This window comes from Microcaecilia unicolor, chromosome 8 (assembly GCF_901765095.1).
Source record: "Microcaecilia unicolor chromosome 8, aMicUni1.1, whole genome shotgun sequence".
Classification (NCBI taxonomy): Eukaryota; Metazoa; Chordata; class Amphibia; order Gymnophiona; family Siphonopidae; genus Microcaecilia; species Microcaecilia unicolor.
The window spans coordinates 196971042-196987670 of record NC_044038.1 but is presented as its reverse complement, the minus strand read 5'-3'; the positions used below and the strand labels follow the sequence as shown (position 1 = coordinate 196987670).

The window sequence follows — 16629 nt, the reverse complement described above, 5'->3', positions numbered from 1 at the left end:
ACACCCTCTTTATTTATTTGGATTTTGGATCACAAGTAGCAGCAGTGGGGTTTGAACCGGCCACCTCTGGATTGCAAGACCAGTGTTCTAACCACTAAGCCACTCCTCCACTCCACTCCCTTGAAATTTGGCCATCCCTGGGGGGGGGGGGGGGCAGTTCAGGACGTCCAAAATGTTTGAAGGAAGGACGTCCACGCTGACACACACATACCTCCCTTCCCAGGGACCTGCATACTGCTGCGATGGACCTGAGTATGATATTTCAGGCTGGCAAAAAAAGTTTTTAAAGTTGTTTTTTTGAGGGTGGCAGGGGGTTAGTGACCACTGGGGGAGTCAGGGGAGGTCATCCCCGATTCCCTCCAGTGGTCATCTGGTCAGTTCGGGCACCTTTTCGAGGCTTGGTCATGAAACAAAATGGACCAAGTAAAGTCGGCCAAATGCTCGTCAGGGACGCCCTTCTTTTTTCCATTATCGGCCAAGGACGCCCATCTCTTAATCACGCCCCAATCCCGCCTTCACTACGGTGCCAACATGCCCCCGTGAACTTTGGTCGTCCCCGTGACGGAAAGCAGTTGAGGGCGCCCAAAATCGGCTTTCAATTATGCCGATTTGGGCGACCCTGAGAGAAGGATGCCCATCTCCCGATTTGTGTTGGAAGATGGACACCCTTCTCTTTTGAAAATTCCCAATTTCCTCCCAGTCCCTTGCTGTTATTTTAATGCAAGATCTGTTTGTAATAAAACTTATCTTATTAGGGATCTGATAGGTGATAGTTAGGGCTTGCTTTTATAACTGAAACATGGATAGTTAATGATGATCCCTGTATCTTAACTGATTTATGCCCTCCTGGATATAATGTTCTCGGTCATTCAAGATCAGACAAGAAAGGAGGTGGTATTGCAATTATTTTTAAGTCTTTTTTTTCAAATTGTCAGTAACTTCTCCAAATTTAGAACTTTTTCGAAAATTCCCCTGATAGCGTTCCATTAACGGATATGCATAGATTGAGGGATTTTAGCCTACTCACTGCAGAAGCATTTCTTACACATACTAGTCTAGATCTAGACTCCTTTAGTACCTTAGCTATTGTTTTTATCTACCCCTCTCTAGACCCCCGCAGGACCCTTCCCCACGGAGGTGTACAGAGGGTTTGTTCTTCTAAGATCTTGTTCGCCGCCTCCCTGAATTCCAGTGACACCCCATTCCATGGGTAGTGGCGCTGGGGAGGTAACAGAAGGCGCAGTTCAAATCTAATTCCCATGACCACAGCTTTCTGTCTATTTGGATCTAAGTGAATCTTTGGCCATTTATGTTCCCACATGAAATCTATGAAATATATGAAATATATTTCAGTGAGAAATCTTACGTGTGTGTGTGTTATTCTGTGAAACAGGTGGAAGAGAGAGAGAGAGAGTAGATTGAAACAAAGACAGAAACAGTTTAGTTACAGAAATAGTCTTTTTATTCTCACCCAAATCAGGACTTCAGTTTGGTACATTCATAGGACAGATTCTGGATTCAACCGGCCAGAGCTTCGCTCCTTCAAGATGCGTTGGGGAAAAACGTTCCAACGATAGCTCTGATGCCCACTTCTTATATAGTATTTGGTCCCCATACAAGTCTATGGAGAGGGACTTTTTTTCTCTAATCTTGCTTCATCTCTGAATCACTCTTAACCGCAGATCAGGTGCCCACCTGCCCCTCCTCTCAAAGATTGCTTCATAGTGCCAATTGCAACACTTTTAAAACCTCTTTCCTAATCCTGAGAGAGAGATCTGTGTCTTTATATCTTGTGACACTGGAAGCCATTTTATAAAGACAATCTCCATTTTAAGAACCAAACTTTTTCCCTTTTTTGTCATTAATTTCTACATCGTAAGTATTACACTCAATTTAAAAGTTGTACCAGGTTGCATTGAGACTCACCAAGCAGTCCTGCTTTTGCAGGCTCTCTGCTATAAGGCCATCAGCTGGTTATCAGGCCTAGTTAGTGCTTTTCAGCTGTTTTGAGCTGTGTAGCTTGGCCCACCACCATTCCAGTGGATAGGTCTCAAGCTAGAACACATATTAACATTCCCCTCTTCACCCTATCTCATAGGGTGACACCAGGGTTAACGTACCATGGTACCATCCATTCGAGAAGGTATCCTATAAAACTATCGAATTGGAGAGTCTAATCAAAAACCAGTATGGTCAAAATTCAGGTCACAACATAGGCACTCCTTCGGTTGTTTCAATCCTTCTTGGGGCTTACCCATATCTGCGATTAAGTAACATACTATGATTACAACAATAATATTTTCCAACCTCTTAATATGCAGGTTTAATCTTACTCTTACATATGTATGTATATATATATATTGCTAACAATCATTAATTCTTTGGTTATATACTGATTATATCTTGAGTATACATTTGCATGGATTACATAGAGGGGCATAATTGAACGAAAACGCCTATCTCCATGGGCGTTTATCTCCAAGAACGGGTCCGTGAAGGGGCGGACCGAACCGTATTTTGGGAAAAAATAGACGCCCATGTTTTATTCAACAATGTGTGAGCTGGGCGTTTTTGTTTTTCAGCGATAATGGAAAATGAAAGCGCCCAGCTCAAAAACGAATAAATCCAAGGCATTTGTTCATGGGAGGGGCCAGGATTCGTAGTGCACTGGTCCCCCTCACATGCCAGGACATCAACCGGGCACCCTAGGGGGCACTTTTACAAAACCAAACAAAAAGGTAAAAGAGCTCCCAGGTGCATAGCACCCTTCCCTTGTGTGTTGAGCCCCCCAAATCCCCCTCAAAACCCACTGCCCACAAGTCTACACCATTACTATAGCCCTAAGGGGTGAAGGGGGGCACCTACATGTGGGTACAGTGGGTTTGGGGGGGTTGGACGACTAATAAGCATTAAGCAGCACAATTGTAACAGGTAGGGGGGATGGGCCTGGGTCCACCTGCCTGAAGTCCACTGCACCCCCTAACAACTCCTCCAGTGACCTGCATACTGCTGTCAGGGAGCTGGGTATGACATTTGAGGGTGAAAATAAAAAGTTGAGAAACTTCATTTTTTGTGCTGGGAGGGGGTTAGTGACCACTGGGGGAGTCAGGGGAGGTCATCCCCGATTCCCTCCAGTGGTCATCTGGTCATTTAGGGCACTTTTTGGGGCCTTATTCGTGAAAAAACAGGGTCCAGGAAAAGTGTCCTAAATTCTAGCTAAAAACGCATACTTTTTTTCCATTATCTGTGAAATGCGCCCATCTCTGTTCGGCAGATAACCACGCCCCAGTTCCGCCTTCGCCACACCTCTGACACGCCCCCATCAACTTTGTCCGCATCCGCGACGGATTGCAGTTGAAAACGTCCAAAAATCGGCTTTCGATTATACCGCTTTATTCGTTTTTGTGAGATAAACGTCCATCTCCCGATTTAGGTCGGAACTTGGGCGTTTTTCTCGTTCGATTATAAGCAGGATAGTCTTATTGATTATTGATCTCATCATTTTATAAAGCTTTTACGTTATTATATTGCATCCCTGTGTGCTATTACCTGATTACACAGTTGCAGACATTTCTACATTGTCTCTAGCATTTGCATAGCGATTGGTCCATCTCATAGGGAGATAGTCCAATGTGTTATCTCCTGTGGTGTTGGGAAGGAGATTTTCGTACAGGACATATTGCCCTGTGGTTGTTTTCTTGGTTATGGCAGTTTCAATTAAGCGTTCTACTAAGCCTCTAGCACAAGGGATTATGCAGCATCCTACTAATACAAAAATTGCAACCACTATGATTATGGTGGTGGCTGCAGAAATGATAAATGTCTTCCATTTACCAAAGGCTTTATCCATCCAACCAGTCCAAGAGGTATCAACACCAGAGTTCTCAGCCAATTCCTTCGACCGTGAGATAAGGCCTTGCAAAGCTCTGGTAATTGATCCATCTGGTGCAGTATTGTTGGGGATAAAGGTGCAACACTGTGTACCTATTTTGTGGCACACCCCGCCATCCGCCGCCAGAATCTGGTCAAGCACTAATCTATTTTCTAACGACATTCTGCTAGTGGCGTCTAGCTGCGCTGCAATTCCTTGAACCGCATCTCTAGTATAATTTACAAATCTCTGCTGGTTGTAATATATATAGTTGATCCAGTCTACATTTTTGTTAATCGTAGACCACCAAAAGAAGGCAGATTCGAACCCTGCAGCAATCTGGTTTCTGGCTTTGAATTCATCAGGGACCCCTCTTGGAACTCCAATTGCATCTATATAGACCCGATCATCAAAGGATCCAGGCATTGCATGTCTCTTCACTCGTGAGGAAGAGCTGCTATGAGGAGGAATCAAGGATGCTATGATGATTGGAATTACCAATTTGACTAGGGCACATCTGCCTGTCCAACTTCTGTGAAGTGTATGGTGGATGGTGTGGGTTCCACAATACCACCATACATCTGCTCTAGCCTGTGAAAAGTCTGTGAGGTTCAAACCTCGCAGAGCCCCTTTTTCTAGGGTAGTATTGCAATTGGTCAAATTTCCCAGAAACCGTGTATTTCTAACTCCATATCGTTCCAGACATGTATGATATCTGGTAGCAGGATCTGGAATCCTGAATGCAGGTGGTACCCTCAACCGAGGGGGTAAGTAGGGGTGATGTTTGTCAAGATGTTGACAAGACTGATTAATTTCTTCTTTTACCTGTAATAGCTCTAACATACACCAAAAACCATCTGGATCATTGTAAAGATCTAAAGGAAAGGGGACTACTGTTGGTTCTGCCCTTGCATGGGCACAAAAATAACAGTTAGAAACATTCAAACTCTTTGTAGTATAATGGGCCCATTCGAGCCACAGATTAGTATCCCCAAACCCTGTTTCTAGTGCCATTAAATCTTTGGAGTTATTAATTGGTACAATCTGATAGGGAATCGTTACTTCTGGGATCTTGATTGGCATCAAGGGGTTCTGTTCTGGTTGGGGAGGGGGAATAATCTGAAATTTGCCAATAGGATCCCTGCCTGTGGTATCAATTCCTAAGGAATAGGTTCTGTACGTAACAGCTGTTATTCCTCTGAAAGTGATAGCCACCTGATTACACTTGGTCATTGGACAACTGTTAAACACTCGTAGTTTCATAATAGAAATACTCTTTTTAAGATCTGGAATTTCATTGCCTGAATAGGGAACCCATGTACCTGTGTACCACCATACTTGTAACCAACTTCCGCATGTGGAAAAGGGACACAGGTATATCTCAGAAGCTGACAGATATTGCTGCACAGGATGTTCACCACACATAGTGTAGGCACACACATCAAGGGTTATTGTAATCGTCTCCTTCATAGTGGGTAAAGTTATTTTGTAGTTGGGTATTATTTTCTGCAGAAAACTTTCTAAACTCTGCGTTCCTTGCACAATGGGCATGGTGAACACACACAGCAAGAGGACTAGGCACATCATGTTGGTAGTTTTCATGATTAAACACTATATCAGGACTGTAAGAATGGCAGTTGACGGCTAATGATTAATGTAAGTAACAAAATTAGTCCAAGGGTTTTAGCAAGAGCTGCAATTACAACAATCACTATTCCAAAATATACCAAGACTTGATATATCATTAGGAGTTACTTGTGTAGGGGGGGAAAATTCTAGTAGCTCCTTTTTCGGTGGGGCTACTTATTTCAAAAAGGCTAAATACCTCCAAAGGTCCTAATCCTACCTCTCTAATGAATAAAAAAGGTATCCAATCGGTGTTAAGTACGGCGTACGTGATTAACCAAAAATCTACTACTTCACCAGTTTCTGGTCTCACCAGGGGCACTTCAGTCTGCTCTACTTGTAAACCTAGACTTCCTCCAAACAATGCCAGGGTATGAGTAACAATTCGACTGGGGCCAAATGTCCAACTCTCAAGTAAGGGCTCACACAGCGTATGATACCGAGTGAAAGGATCCCAACTGGGATCGTCTTCCGGAGCAGGGTCCCAATGGGGATATCTCAACCCTCGAGGATCAAAAAAGTGATTTGGGGGTTCAGGGATTACTGGATCTCCTAAATCGAAAGGTGACAGCTGTGGGGATTCAAGGGAAGGGACTGTTTGTGGCGGTGAATGCTGGTTATCAAGTCTTCTATGGGACATATATTGATATGTCACGGGTGTAAACGGACTGCGGCAAATGAACCTTTTCCGTCTGGTGAAATGCAATACTTCTCAAGGAGTCTGTTCCCGACTTTTCTAACGAAAAGCCAAGGCAACCAATCCGTACAATAAAACTTATAAGTGACAATCCAAAAGATAACTTCTTCACCTGTCTGAGGTCTAATAAATGGGAGAGTACCTCGAGCAACTTTTACAGTCACTGCGTTGTGAAGTATTGAGGCAAGATATTGTACAATTCTGGCGGGGCCAGGACCTGAGGCGTGTAATAAGGGCTCACACAACAAATGATATCTGTAATTGGGATCCCAAAGAATACAATCGTCGGGCACTGGATCCCAATATCCAGGCAAACTATGGGGGGGGGTCAATCTGGCTCATATGGGGGCTTATAACAATTAATAGTGGTGTTGGACTAAGTGGGAAACCTTCTGAAAGTAAGGAACCGGCAATGCTATCTGGGAGGGCGTGTAGCTGGGACTTTGGTATCTGGAGTGGTTAAGGTAGTATTCGTGGGAGGAGGAACGTCACTATTAGGCACCCGAGGATAAGGAGGAGGGGTGGGTCGCAATTCAGGCAAGGTAATATTATCCTCAAAAGTAGTTATAGAAATGGGGATAATATTGTCCGAGCTACTGTAATTATTGGGAAAACTTGTAGGATGCAAAATAGGAGAATCAGTGAGGACAGGAATAGTCGCAGAATTCTCAATTGACACTGTAAGATTGCCAGCCGAAAAGTCTGTTGCGGCAGGTGTGTCTGCCAAGGGGGTGGTATTACTGGTGGCTATAGAACTGATCCTTTTGATTGTGTGAAGGGATGTGTTTCCAAATAGGCGTGTGAATGTGGTATTCTGTTGGGGCGTTGTGTAGGCTGCTGGGGTAGTTGCAAGTACAGGAGTAGTTGCAAGTACCGTGGCGTTTCCAACGGGCAAGGTAGAGTTGCCAGAGGGAAAGGCACTGAGTGTGAACCAATGCTCAGCAAGGTTTCTGTCAGCAGTACAGGTAAACAGTGCAGTGAAAAACAACACCAAACCTATGCAAAGTATGATAAAACACAAGAGTCCAACTGCAAACAATCGAACAGATGGAAAGCAGAAGAAGAGGGTGTACTGGTGTACCAACGCGACTTCTGCTGAAGCAACACTCGCAACGGTGCTTCCTTCGTCTGTGTCCTCGAGAGCAGTGTCGTCAAGGTCGGTGTCGTCAAAATCGTTGGACCACTGAGTGATGGTGTCGGAGAACTGCTCAGAGTTACACTTATCAACAGAGTAAAGTTCAATTTTACGTGGATCTGGTTCTTTGATGTCGTCTAGGGCAGCAAGGTTCTCTGCAGTTGGTTCCCTGCGGAGGGCAACACCAACGGGAGAGGCTGAGGGAGGTGGTAATGGAATTGAAACTTTCTGTAAAGGAATAGTCTGTAAGGGAATAGTCTCTTCAGGAGTGGACTGTGGCTGAATTTGCTGTGACATTTATCTGGCTTGATTGGGGAAATACAAATGTAGAATGTCGAGCAGGTTGGTGATGTTGCGGTACAAATTCTGCAGTGTAGAAAACTCTGCAGACTGTGGTTCACCCAAATCCAAATCTCCTGCCAAGTTGCGGATTCGGATGAGACGGATACGGAGATCAACGTAGGGAAGTGGGAATTCTGGAACACTGGAGGGTGGAGGAGAGGATGGCCACTCACAGGCAGGTTCGAGCAACGGTGGTAACGCAGGTGGTGACTCTGGTGACTCAGCGATCGTTTGGATGGTGATATCAGAGAGATCAATCAGCGCCAACTCAGGAGATGGGTGGTCTAGTTGATCAAAGTGATTAAGAAGCGTTGGGTGCGGTGTCGGTGGTCTTGGGCTCAGTGGCGGTGGAGATGGGGTCTGTGGTGGGGCAGGTTTCTCCAGGGGCTGCTGAGCTGGAAACATCAAGAAGGCCTGATTCGATATTCGGATAGGCTCGTATATCTTTCAGATGGACACAGGATGTGTGATCCTCGAGCTTAGCAGCTGTAGCTGACAGTCTACTTCCTCTTGGCTAACTTACCATCCACTACAAATACAGTTCTAACATACTCAGCAACACAATCTTTACTACCATTAAGCACTTTTCAGTATTCAATATCCCATCAGTTTCATACTTAGAGATATAATTTCAGGAATGAATTTAACTGCATCTCCTCACAATCCCGTCCCTTCCTACATTTTGAAACAATTTTATATTCAGTCCTTTTCTCTTACAAATGATCACTAAGACTTTCTCATCTGGGATTGCCCCAAGTGAATTGAAACTTGTAGCCATCAGAGATATTTCAAAATCATCAGAAAGCAACAATTATCGACCAGTTGCCAATTTACCATTTCTCATAAAAATTGAGAAAATTATTTACATCCAACTTCAAGTCTTTTTGCTTAAAACCAATGCTCTTCATCCCAATCAAACTGGGTTCCATGCACATCACAGCACTGCAACCACACTTTTGGGATTAACCACTTATATCCACCGTCACCTTGATATTAATAGCCCTGTAATTATGTTATCTTTAGATCTATCGTCAGCATTTGATCTGGCAGACCACACTATCCTGCTAGATAGGTTATCTCAATTAGGATTTCAAACACAGTACACGATTGGTTCCAATCATATTTTTCAGATCAACTTTGTTACTCTTTTCAAAAATGACACATCAACACCTTTTCTGCTGCCTTCAGGAGTACCACAGGGTTCTATATTATCCCCTATGTTGTTTATCATTTACATGGCACCATTCCTCACTTTGGCTCAATCCTTAGGCTTCACAACTTATCTATACACGGACGACATCCAATTACTACATCCACTAGATTATCATGACTTTAGGTATTAATTCTAAGCTGACACAGCTAACGATGTGGCTTCACAATAATAGACTTGTTCTCAATCCAGAGAAGTCCAATTGTATCCTTTTTTCAAGCTCCCCAAATACCATTCTACCACATCCTCTTATGCTTTCCTCAGTACGAATACCCCATCACGCTACAGTAAGAATTTTAGGAGTACTTTTAGATGAAAAACGTTTGTTTCGACCACAGCTCATTGCAGTAATTCGTACCTGTTTTTTTCATCTCTGACAGATTAGATCAATTAAATCTTTGGTTTACCTTAAGGCACTAAATATCCTGATTCATTTATAACTCGATTATTGCAATGTTCTCTATAATGGTCTCCATCAAAAAGACATTCATCATCTACAACTCGTACAAAATACCACCATTAACATAATTACTGGATCAAAAATATTTGATCAGGTCACTCCACTCCTAAAGGAAACTCCCTGGCTTCCTTTACTGCATAGAATTATGTATTAAATCAAATACTGGAACTTGCTTAAAACAATATAATCATATATAAGTCCACAGTTAGCAAGTTGATCTGTCAGGTAATAGTTACGAGGGTAGGCCCCTTTAAGAATCCGGTTCATTCTAATAGGTGGATAGTCAGGTGGTAAGCTTAAAAAACGCCATCGCCATTTTTTGCAGCTAGACACAAAGTTGAGCGGATACAGAAATCAGGTAACATGACTTTAAAATGATAGCTGTTCCAGGGGCTCTCTAATATAATACGTTAAAGTATAAGTTTGATTTCATTTCAAGATAAAGCAGAGTACGGGTGGGTTCAGCTCCTTAAGAAGCATCTGCAAAACAGGAGCTCGCTGTCGGGCGTTCCCAGCAATCCCATGGCTATACAGAAGCTAAGTACTAGTTACTCTACATTACAAACTTTATCCTCTAGGGTAAAAATTGAGTAAAATTGAGTAAAGAGGTTTTTCAGACTTGTGAGGATACTCGCCAGTAGGTTTACTAAAAGGATCAATATCAGTCCAGAGTAAACGCTGAGCACCTCGGTTTAAAAGCTTAACCATTTTGGCCTTGACCGGGTATCTGAAGTCTTTTCCTCAGCTCACATGAATAGTAGAAATTATCACCTGAGAGATCAACTTGCTAACTGTGGACTTATATAGAATTATTTATAAAATATTACTCTTAGTATATAAAACTTTATTAACTGGTGAGCTTCAATATGTATCCCATCTTTTGATCCCTTATATCCCTGCATGATCATTGATATCAGCAACTCAACATCGCCTAGTGGTTCCCTCGTTTAGAGAAATTTTTCATGAACATTCAAGGGCAGCTATTTTTTTGGTGAAGGGCCCAGAAACCTGGACTAAACTCCCACAAACATTTTGTGACAGCACAACACTTACAACAATTTAAGATTGATTTGTAAACATTCCTTTTTCAGGATGCATATAATTAAGGACAAGACCTTACATATACGACCATTCTCTTCTGAAGCTGAGTCTGGATAAGAGCTCATGCCCTCCTTTTGTTTTTTCCCTGCTATTCTATTAATATTGTAGTTCCACCTCCCTCCCAATTATGGCCTCAGTCTAATTTCTCCACCTTTCCCAGTCTATTTTCTTTCTTTATTTTCTTTTTAGAATGTAAACCACCTGGATATATATATGATGAACACAGGGTAGTAACCCCTTAAGTTCTGTTGATAAACAACTGCAATAATTTTACTCAATCAATGAATTTTACTTCTTTACTACTAATAGGAGATATTAATCTTCATCTAGAGCTTATAGCAGATTCAGAGGTTTCAAGTTTTATCTCTGTCTTAGATTCAGTTGGCCTATTTTTAACATAGTGTCAACCTACGCATGAAAGAGTTTAGATTTTAAAGCTGTTACTCAGGACAATTTAGTAAATTTGACTGTTACAGACGTTAAATGGGAACCTATCCCTTGGTCAGATCAAATTTTATATTGTCTTTTAAACATCATAGAGGAAACTCACTTTATTATAAAACAACTAGGAAACACATAGACACTAATGTTTTCTGGAGTTCAGTTATTCCTCAGTTAGATTTCGATATCTCTAATCCCTCGCATTCGTATGACAATTGAACAAATCACTTTCTAAAGTTAGGGATGAGCTGGATCCTTTAATTAAAAAAACTATTCCGCTTTCTCATAAAGTCAAATGGTTTAATCATGATCTTGCTAAATTAAAAACTGACTGCTGTCGACTTGAACATAAATGGCATTGCTCTCATGGTAATTTATCAAAAATTGAATGGAAAAAAGTGATGAAAATTTAGAAAAGTGTAGTTTATAAAGCTAAAAAATCTTATTATGCTTCAGTGATAGATGACTCTTCCTCAACTTCTAGAGCACTTTTTGCAATTTTAAGTGGTACCCAATTCTTTTACTAATGTAGATGTTGATTTGTATCCCTCAGCTTCAGTTTTAGCAGCATTCGACACAGTAGCCCATGATAGCTAGCTGTTTAATTAAATTCAATAAGCATTTCTGGTACAGGTCTTAATTAATGTAAAGTGGAGTGGAGGAGTGGCCTAATGGTTAGTGCAGCAGACTTTGACACTGGCAATCTGGGTTCGATTCCCACTGCAGCTCCTTGTGACATTCAGCAAGTCACTATGGGATCCTTTTACTAAGCCACAGTAAAAGTGGCCTACGGTAGAATAGGCGCGTGTATTGGGTGTGTGCTGGGCCAGTTTTTACCGCGTTTGCAAAAAAGGACTTTTTTTTTTAATGGGATGGGAAAAGGGCATGCGGTAAAACTGAAACTGGTGCGTATCCAACTGGCCTGAGCCCTTAACGCCACACATTAATCTAGCGGTAAGCGCTCATACACTACACACACAGTGACCTGTCAGCGCATGCCAACTGCCGATTACTGCCAGAAACAAAACGTGTGGGAGGAAATAAATAAATGATCCTGGCATTAAGGGCGTGCCAAATCTAAAATTACCGCCAGTGGGGAGCAGTAGCCTGGCGGTAGTCACGTTTAGGTGTGCACTGCACACGCGTAGTGCTTATCCCGCCTTTCTAAAAGGGCCCTTTTAATCCTGCATTGTTGCAGGTACCAAAAACATAGACTGTGAGCCCTCTAAGGACAGAGAAAGTACCTGTATATAATATGTACAGTGCTGTGTACTTCTAGTAGTGCTATAGAAATGATTACATTTTTGACTAATAGACTGTATTCAGTTCAGATTAAAGATGGATTTTCTGCCACCTGGGAACCATCGTGTATCACCAATTTTATTTAATGTATACGTGACTAACATGGATTATGGTTTCTCCTCATTGGGCGTTCTTTTTTTACTCTTATGCAGATAATATGTTTCTCTTGGTGCCAGCAGTTGAGAATTGGTCTGTTACGACATCTAAGGTAGTTACGTGTATAAATGTGATTCAATATTATACTCAATTCATGGTTTCAAGTTGAATACTGATATAACAAAATTATTGTGGATAGCTCAAAAGGGCAATCCAGATATTCCTGATTCTATTTGTGTCTAAAAATCTGTTTATTCTTCCTCAAGAAGCTTAGGGATTATTTTGGACTCTTCCCTTTCATTAGAACCTCAAATAAATCATCTAACTCACACAGTTCTTCTTAAACTAGCCCAGTTACGTCATATCAGACATATTTTGATAGATCTAATTTTGCCACGTTGATACGATCACGTGTTTTACTGTAAGTCATCTAGTTTATTGTAATTCTTTGTACGTTCCCATTTCTGTTAAGCTGCATTCTAAACTCCAGTTATTGCAGAATACAGTGGCTAAACTTATTTTAGGTCTTAAGAGGCATGATAGTGCTACTTTTGCACTTGCATCTTTACATTGGCTCCTGTCCATCTCAGGGCACTTTTCAAAAGTAGCATGCTTGGTTTACAAGATATTTGATTGTTCCTCTCTAGTAAGCTTGGACAGTGTGTCATTGTATGCATGGTGGATGAAATAATAGCAAGAATTGTGAATATCGGTGGGTTATAAGTCATTGTTTACTGCCAATTTTTGGCACAATTACATGCATAAGTGCTAGTATTCTATAAACTAGGCACATTTGGCACCCAAATTTAGGCACCTTTTATGGAGAAAATTCTATAATTTGGGTGCCAACATTTATGTGTCAATTATGTTTGTAAATGTTTAAAATAATGGCATAAATGTTTTGAGTATATATGACATTCAGGGATTTTTTGAAGATGCAATTCAAGTGTTATATTCTAATCCACAAGCTATTATTTTTGCAAATGGAATATGCTCTACTCCTTTTCATATCTGCAGAGATATGAGACAAGGTTGCCCCCATCCCCTCTTTTATTTGTCCTCACCTTGGATGCTTTGATCAGAGATATTAAAGCCCACTCAGAAATCCAGGGTATTCTAATAAGTGCTTTCTACTTTCAAGGTTTCAGCCTTTGCCTATGATTTACTGGTCCATGTACCCATTTTATTAGAAACTTTTGCAGAATATGGAGATTACTCAGGGTTTATGTTAAATTTTACTAAATCATTGGCTTTGGCGTCGCAAGACAGTATCAGAACAACATGATAGGGTGATTTTCCTCTCCAACAGACGAATCAATCTTTCCACTATCTTGGAATACATTTAACATCTGCCACATTGTTAGGCTGGCAACATCTACCTCCTAGTCTACATGGTAGGATTCAGATATTTAAGATGACGGAGTTCCCATGCTAAACTAAAATTGGACCAAACTACAAGGATACACATAAACTCTTCCAACTCGTGAATCAACTACTAGATACTACACCAGTCACAACCAACAGTAAAGATACACCAGGTGCAGACAATCTCACGAATTACTTCAATGAGAAAATCATAAAACTGCGACTTAAAATACCTGTCAGCACCATTGACTACACCGATCTCCTTGACTAGACAGATCCAGACCCTGGTGTATACCCAGCAGACAGAACCTGGACCAACTTCGAGATACTATCGGAGGATCTCATCTCCCTCATGCTCAAAAGATTTGCCAAATCTCATTTCAAATTAGACATATGCCCAAACAGCCTTATGACATTTGCCCCTCAACAATTTATAACAGACCTAACGAACCATTTGAACTATATGTTACAAAATGGACTCTTCCCGAAGGAGAAAGGAAATATTCTACTCACCCCCATACCCAAAGACGCAAAGAAAAGTGCGAGTGAACTAACCAACTACAGACCAGTAGCATCCATTCCCCTAATAACCAAACTAATGGAAGGAATGGTGACCAAACAACTCACAAATTACTTAAACAAATTCTCAATACTACACGACTCCCAGTCAGGATTCCGGTCCAACCACAGTACTGAAACAGTACTAGTCACTCTCATGACCAAATTCAAACAATTGATTGCAACTGGCAAGAACGTATTACTACTACAATTTGACATGTCCAGCGCCTTCGACATGATTGATCATGAAATACTATTACATATCCTAGAGTACTTCGGAATTGGAGGCAACGTTCTCAATTGGTTCAAAGGGTTCTTAACCACAAGATCATACCAAGTGACATCTAACTTGACTACATCAGCCACATGGATACCTGATTGTGGGGTTCCACAGGGATCCCCCCTCTCACCGACCTTATTCAACTTAATGATGATACCCTTGGCCAAACTACTATCAAACCAAAACCTCAACTCATACATATACGCAGACGACGTAACGATCTACATCCCATTCAAACAGGATTTAAAGGAAATTTCCAGTGACATCAACCAGAGCCTACATTTCATGCATACATGGGCGGATGCATTTCAGCTGAAACTCAATGCAGAAAAAACCCAATGCCTAATACTCACCTCTCAACATAACAAGAACAAATTCACCACCATTAACACACCAAAACTGAATCTTCCAATTTCGGACACCCTAAAAATTCTTGGAGTTACCATCGATTGTCACCTAACACTTGAGAATCACGCAAAAAACACAGCCAAGATGTTCCATTCAATGTGGAAATTAAAAAGAGTAAGACTTTTCTTCCCAAGGACCGTCTTCCGCAACCTGGTAAAGTCAATGGTACTCAGCCATCTAGACTATTGCAACGCACTCTATGCTGGCTGCGAAGAGCAAATAATCAAGAAACTTCAGACAGCCCAGAACACTGCAGCTAGACTCACATTCGGCAAAACAAAATGTGAAAGTGCCAAACCCCTACGAGAAAAACTACACTGGCTCCCACTCAAAGAATGCATTACGTTCAAAGTATGTACCCTAGTTCACAAAATCATTCATGGAGATGCCCTGGCCTACATGTCAGACCTGATAGACTTACAACCCAGGAACTCTAAAAAAACATCCCGCACATTCCTTAATCTTCACTTCCCCAACTGCAAAGGTCTAAAATACAAACTACATGCATCGACCTTTTCCTACTTGAGCACACAATTCTGGAACGTGCTGCCGCGCAACTTAAAAACAATCTAAGAACTAACAAACTTCCGCAAACTACTGAAGACCCATCTCTTTGACAAAGCATACCACAAAGATCAACAAATGTGAACTCCTACACATATACCCAGAACTGCCTTACGATTTATGCTTATTATATTACTATCATGCTTTATCATTATCATGGGGCTTATTTTCAAAGCACTTAGCCTTCCAAAGTTCCATAGAAACCTATGGAACTTTGGAAGGCTAAGTGCTTTGAAAATATGTCTGCATGTTACCCAAGACCTTTTTGTAATACTAAATGTCTATCTTCTTATACACTTCCACTATTCATGATGTATTGTAAGCCACATTGAGCCTGCAAAGAGTTGGGAAAATGTGGGATACAAATGCAATAAATAAATAAATGCTGGCTGTATGTAATGCAAATGTTACCATTGAAATTTATTAAAGGATATTCAGAGTCTTTATAAGTTATTAATTAAATTTTGCTGCTGGATAGGGGGGAATGTCAAAACCCAAGATACCTTTGAAATGGCTTTTGGGCTCTTGGCAGCTGGGCGGTATGGGCTTGCCAGATATTATGAATTATAATAGGGCATGTCTGCTTCATCATCTGGGTGATTAGATATTTGACTCATGGTGTTTTACATCTCTGTCTTTGGAGAAACATTATTTTCATCCCTGGCATTTATGTTATGTACTTAATGTGCCACTTTGTACTTTCCCGCCAAATGTGAGGAATAGTATTTTACTGCACCCCTTAAGAGATATTTGGTGAGAATGTACTGGTTATTGGGCAATATCGGTTGATACTTCTGATATATTGCCTATTTTGAGAAATGCTATATTTTCGCCAGACATGTACAATGAGACCTTTCATTTTGGGCGGCAACGGGATATTATATTTTTGTCTCATGTCTTGAGGGCTGATGGGAGGTTAAGGCCTCTTAATCAGCTGGGAGATGGTTCCCTGTCTCAGTTGAGAGACATTTTTGCATATCAGCTATCCCATTATATTTCATCTTTGGACTGTGTAGCGCTGCAAGCCAAACACACAGCTACATTTCAGAAGTTTTTTGCCATGGCAGGAGAAGATCTGTTTTCAGTTTCTACTTTGCTTAAATCGTTGATTCAGATATGTCCAAGCTGGGATTTATTTGATTTGATGCGGAGATGGTGCACTGATTTACAGAG

General features: G+C 41.3%; 1 protein-coding gene across 2 annotated transcripts in view; it reads left to right on the top strand.

The window, feature by feature from the left end:
• Positions 1-16629, top strand: part of LKAAEAR1 (LKAAEAR motif containing 1) — a 109383-nt gene that overhangs the window by 57829 nt on the left and 34925 nt on the right. Inside the window, exon 2 of one of the 2 annotated variants that reach the window (XM_030212630.1) lies at positions 12338-12393. The exons of the other annotated variant lie outside the window; for it this stretch is intronic. The gene's annotated coding sequence lies outside the window, so the exon portion shown is untranslated. The remainder of the gene's footprint in view (positions 1-12337; positions 12394-16629) is intronic. 2 annotated transcript variants of the gene reach the window in all.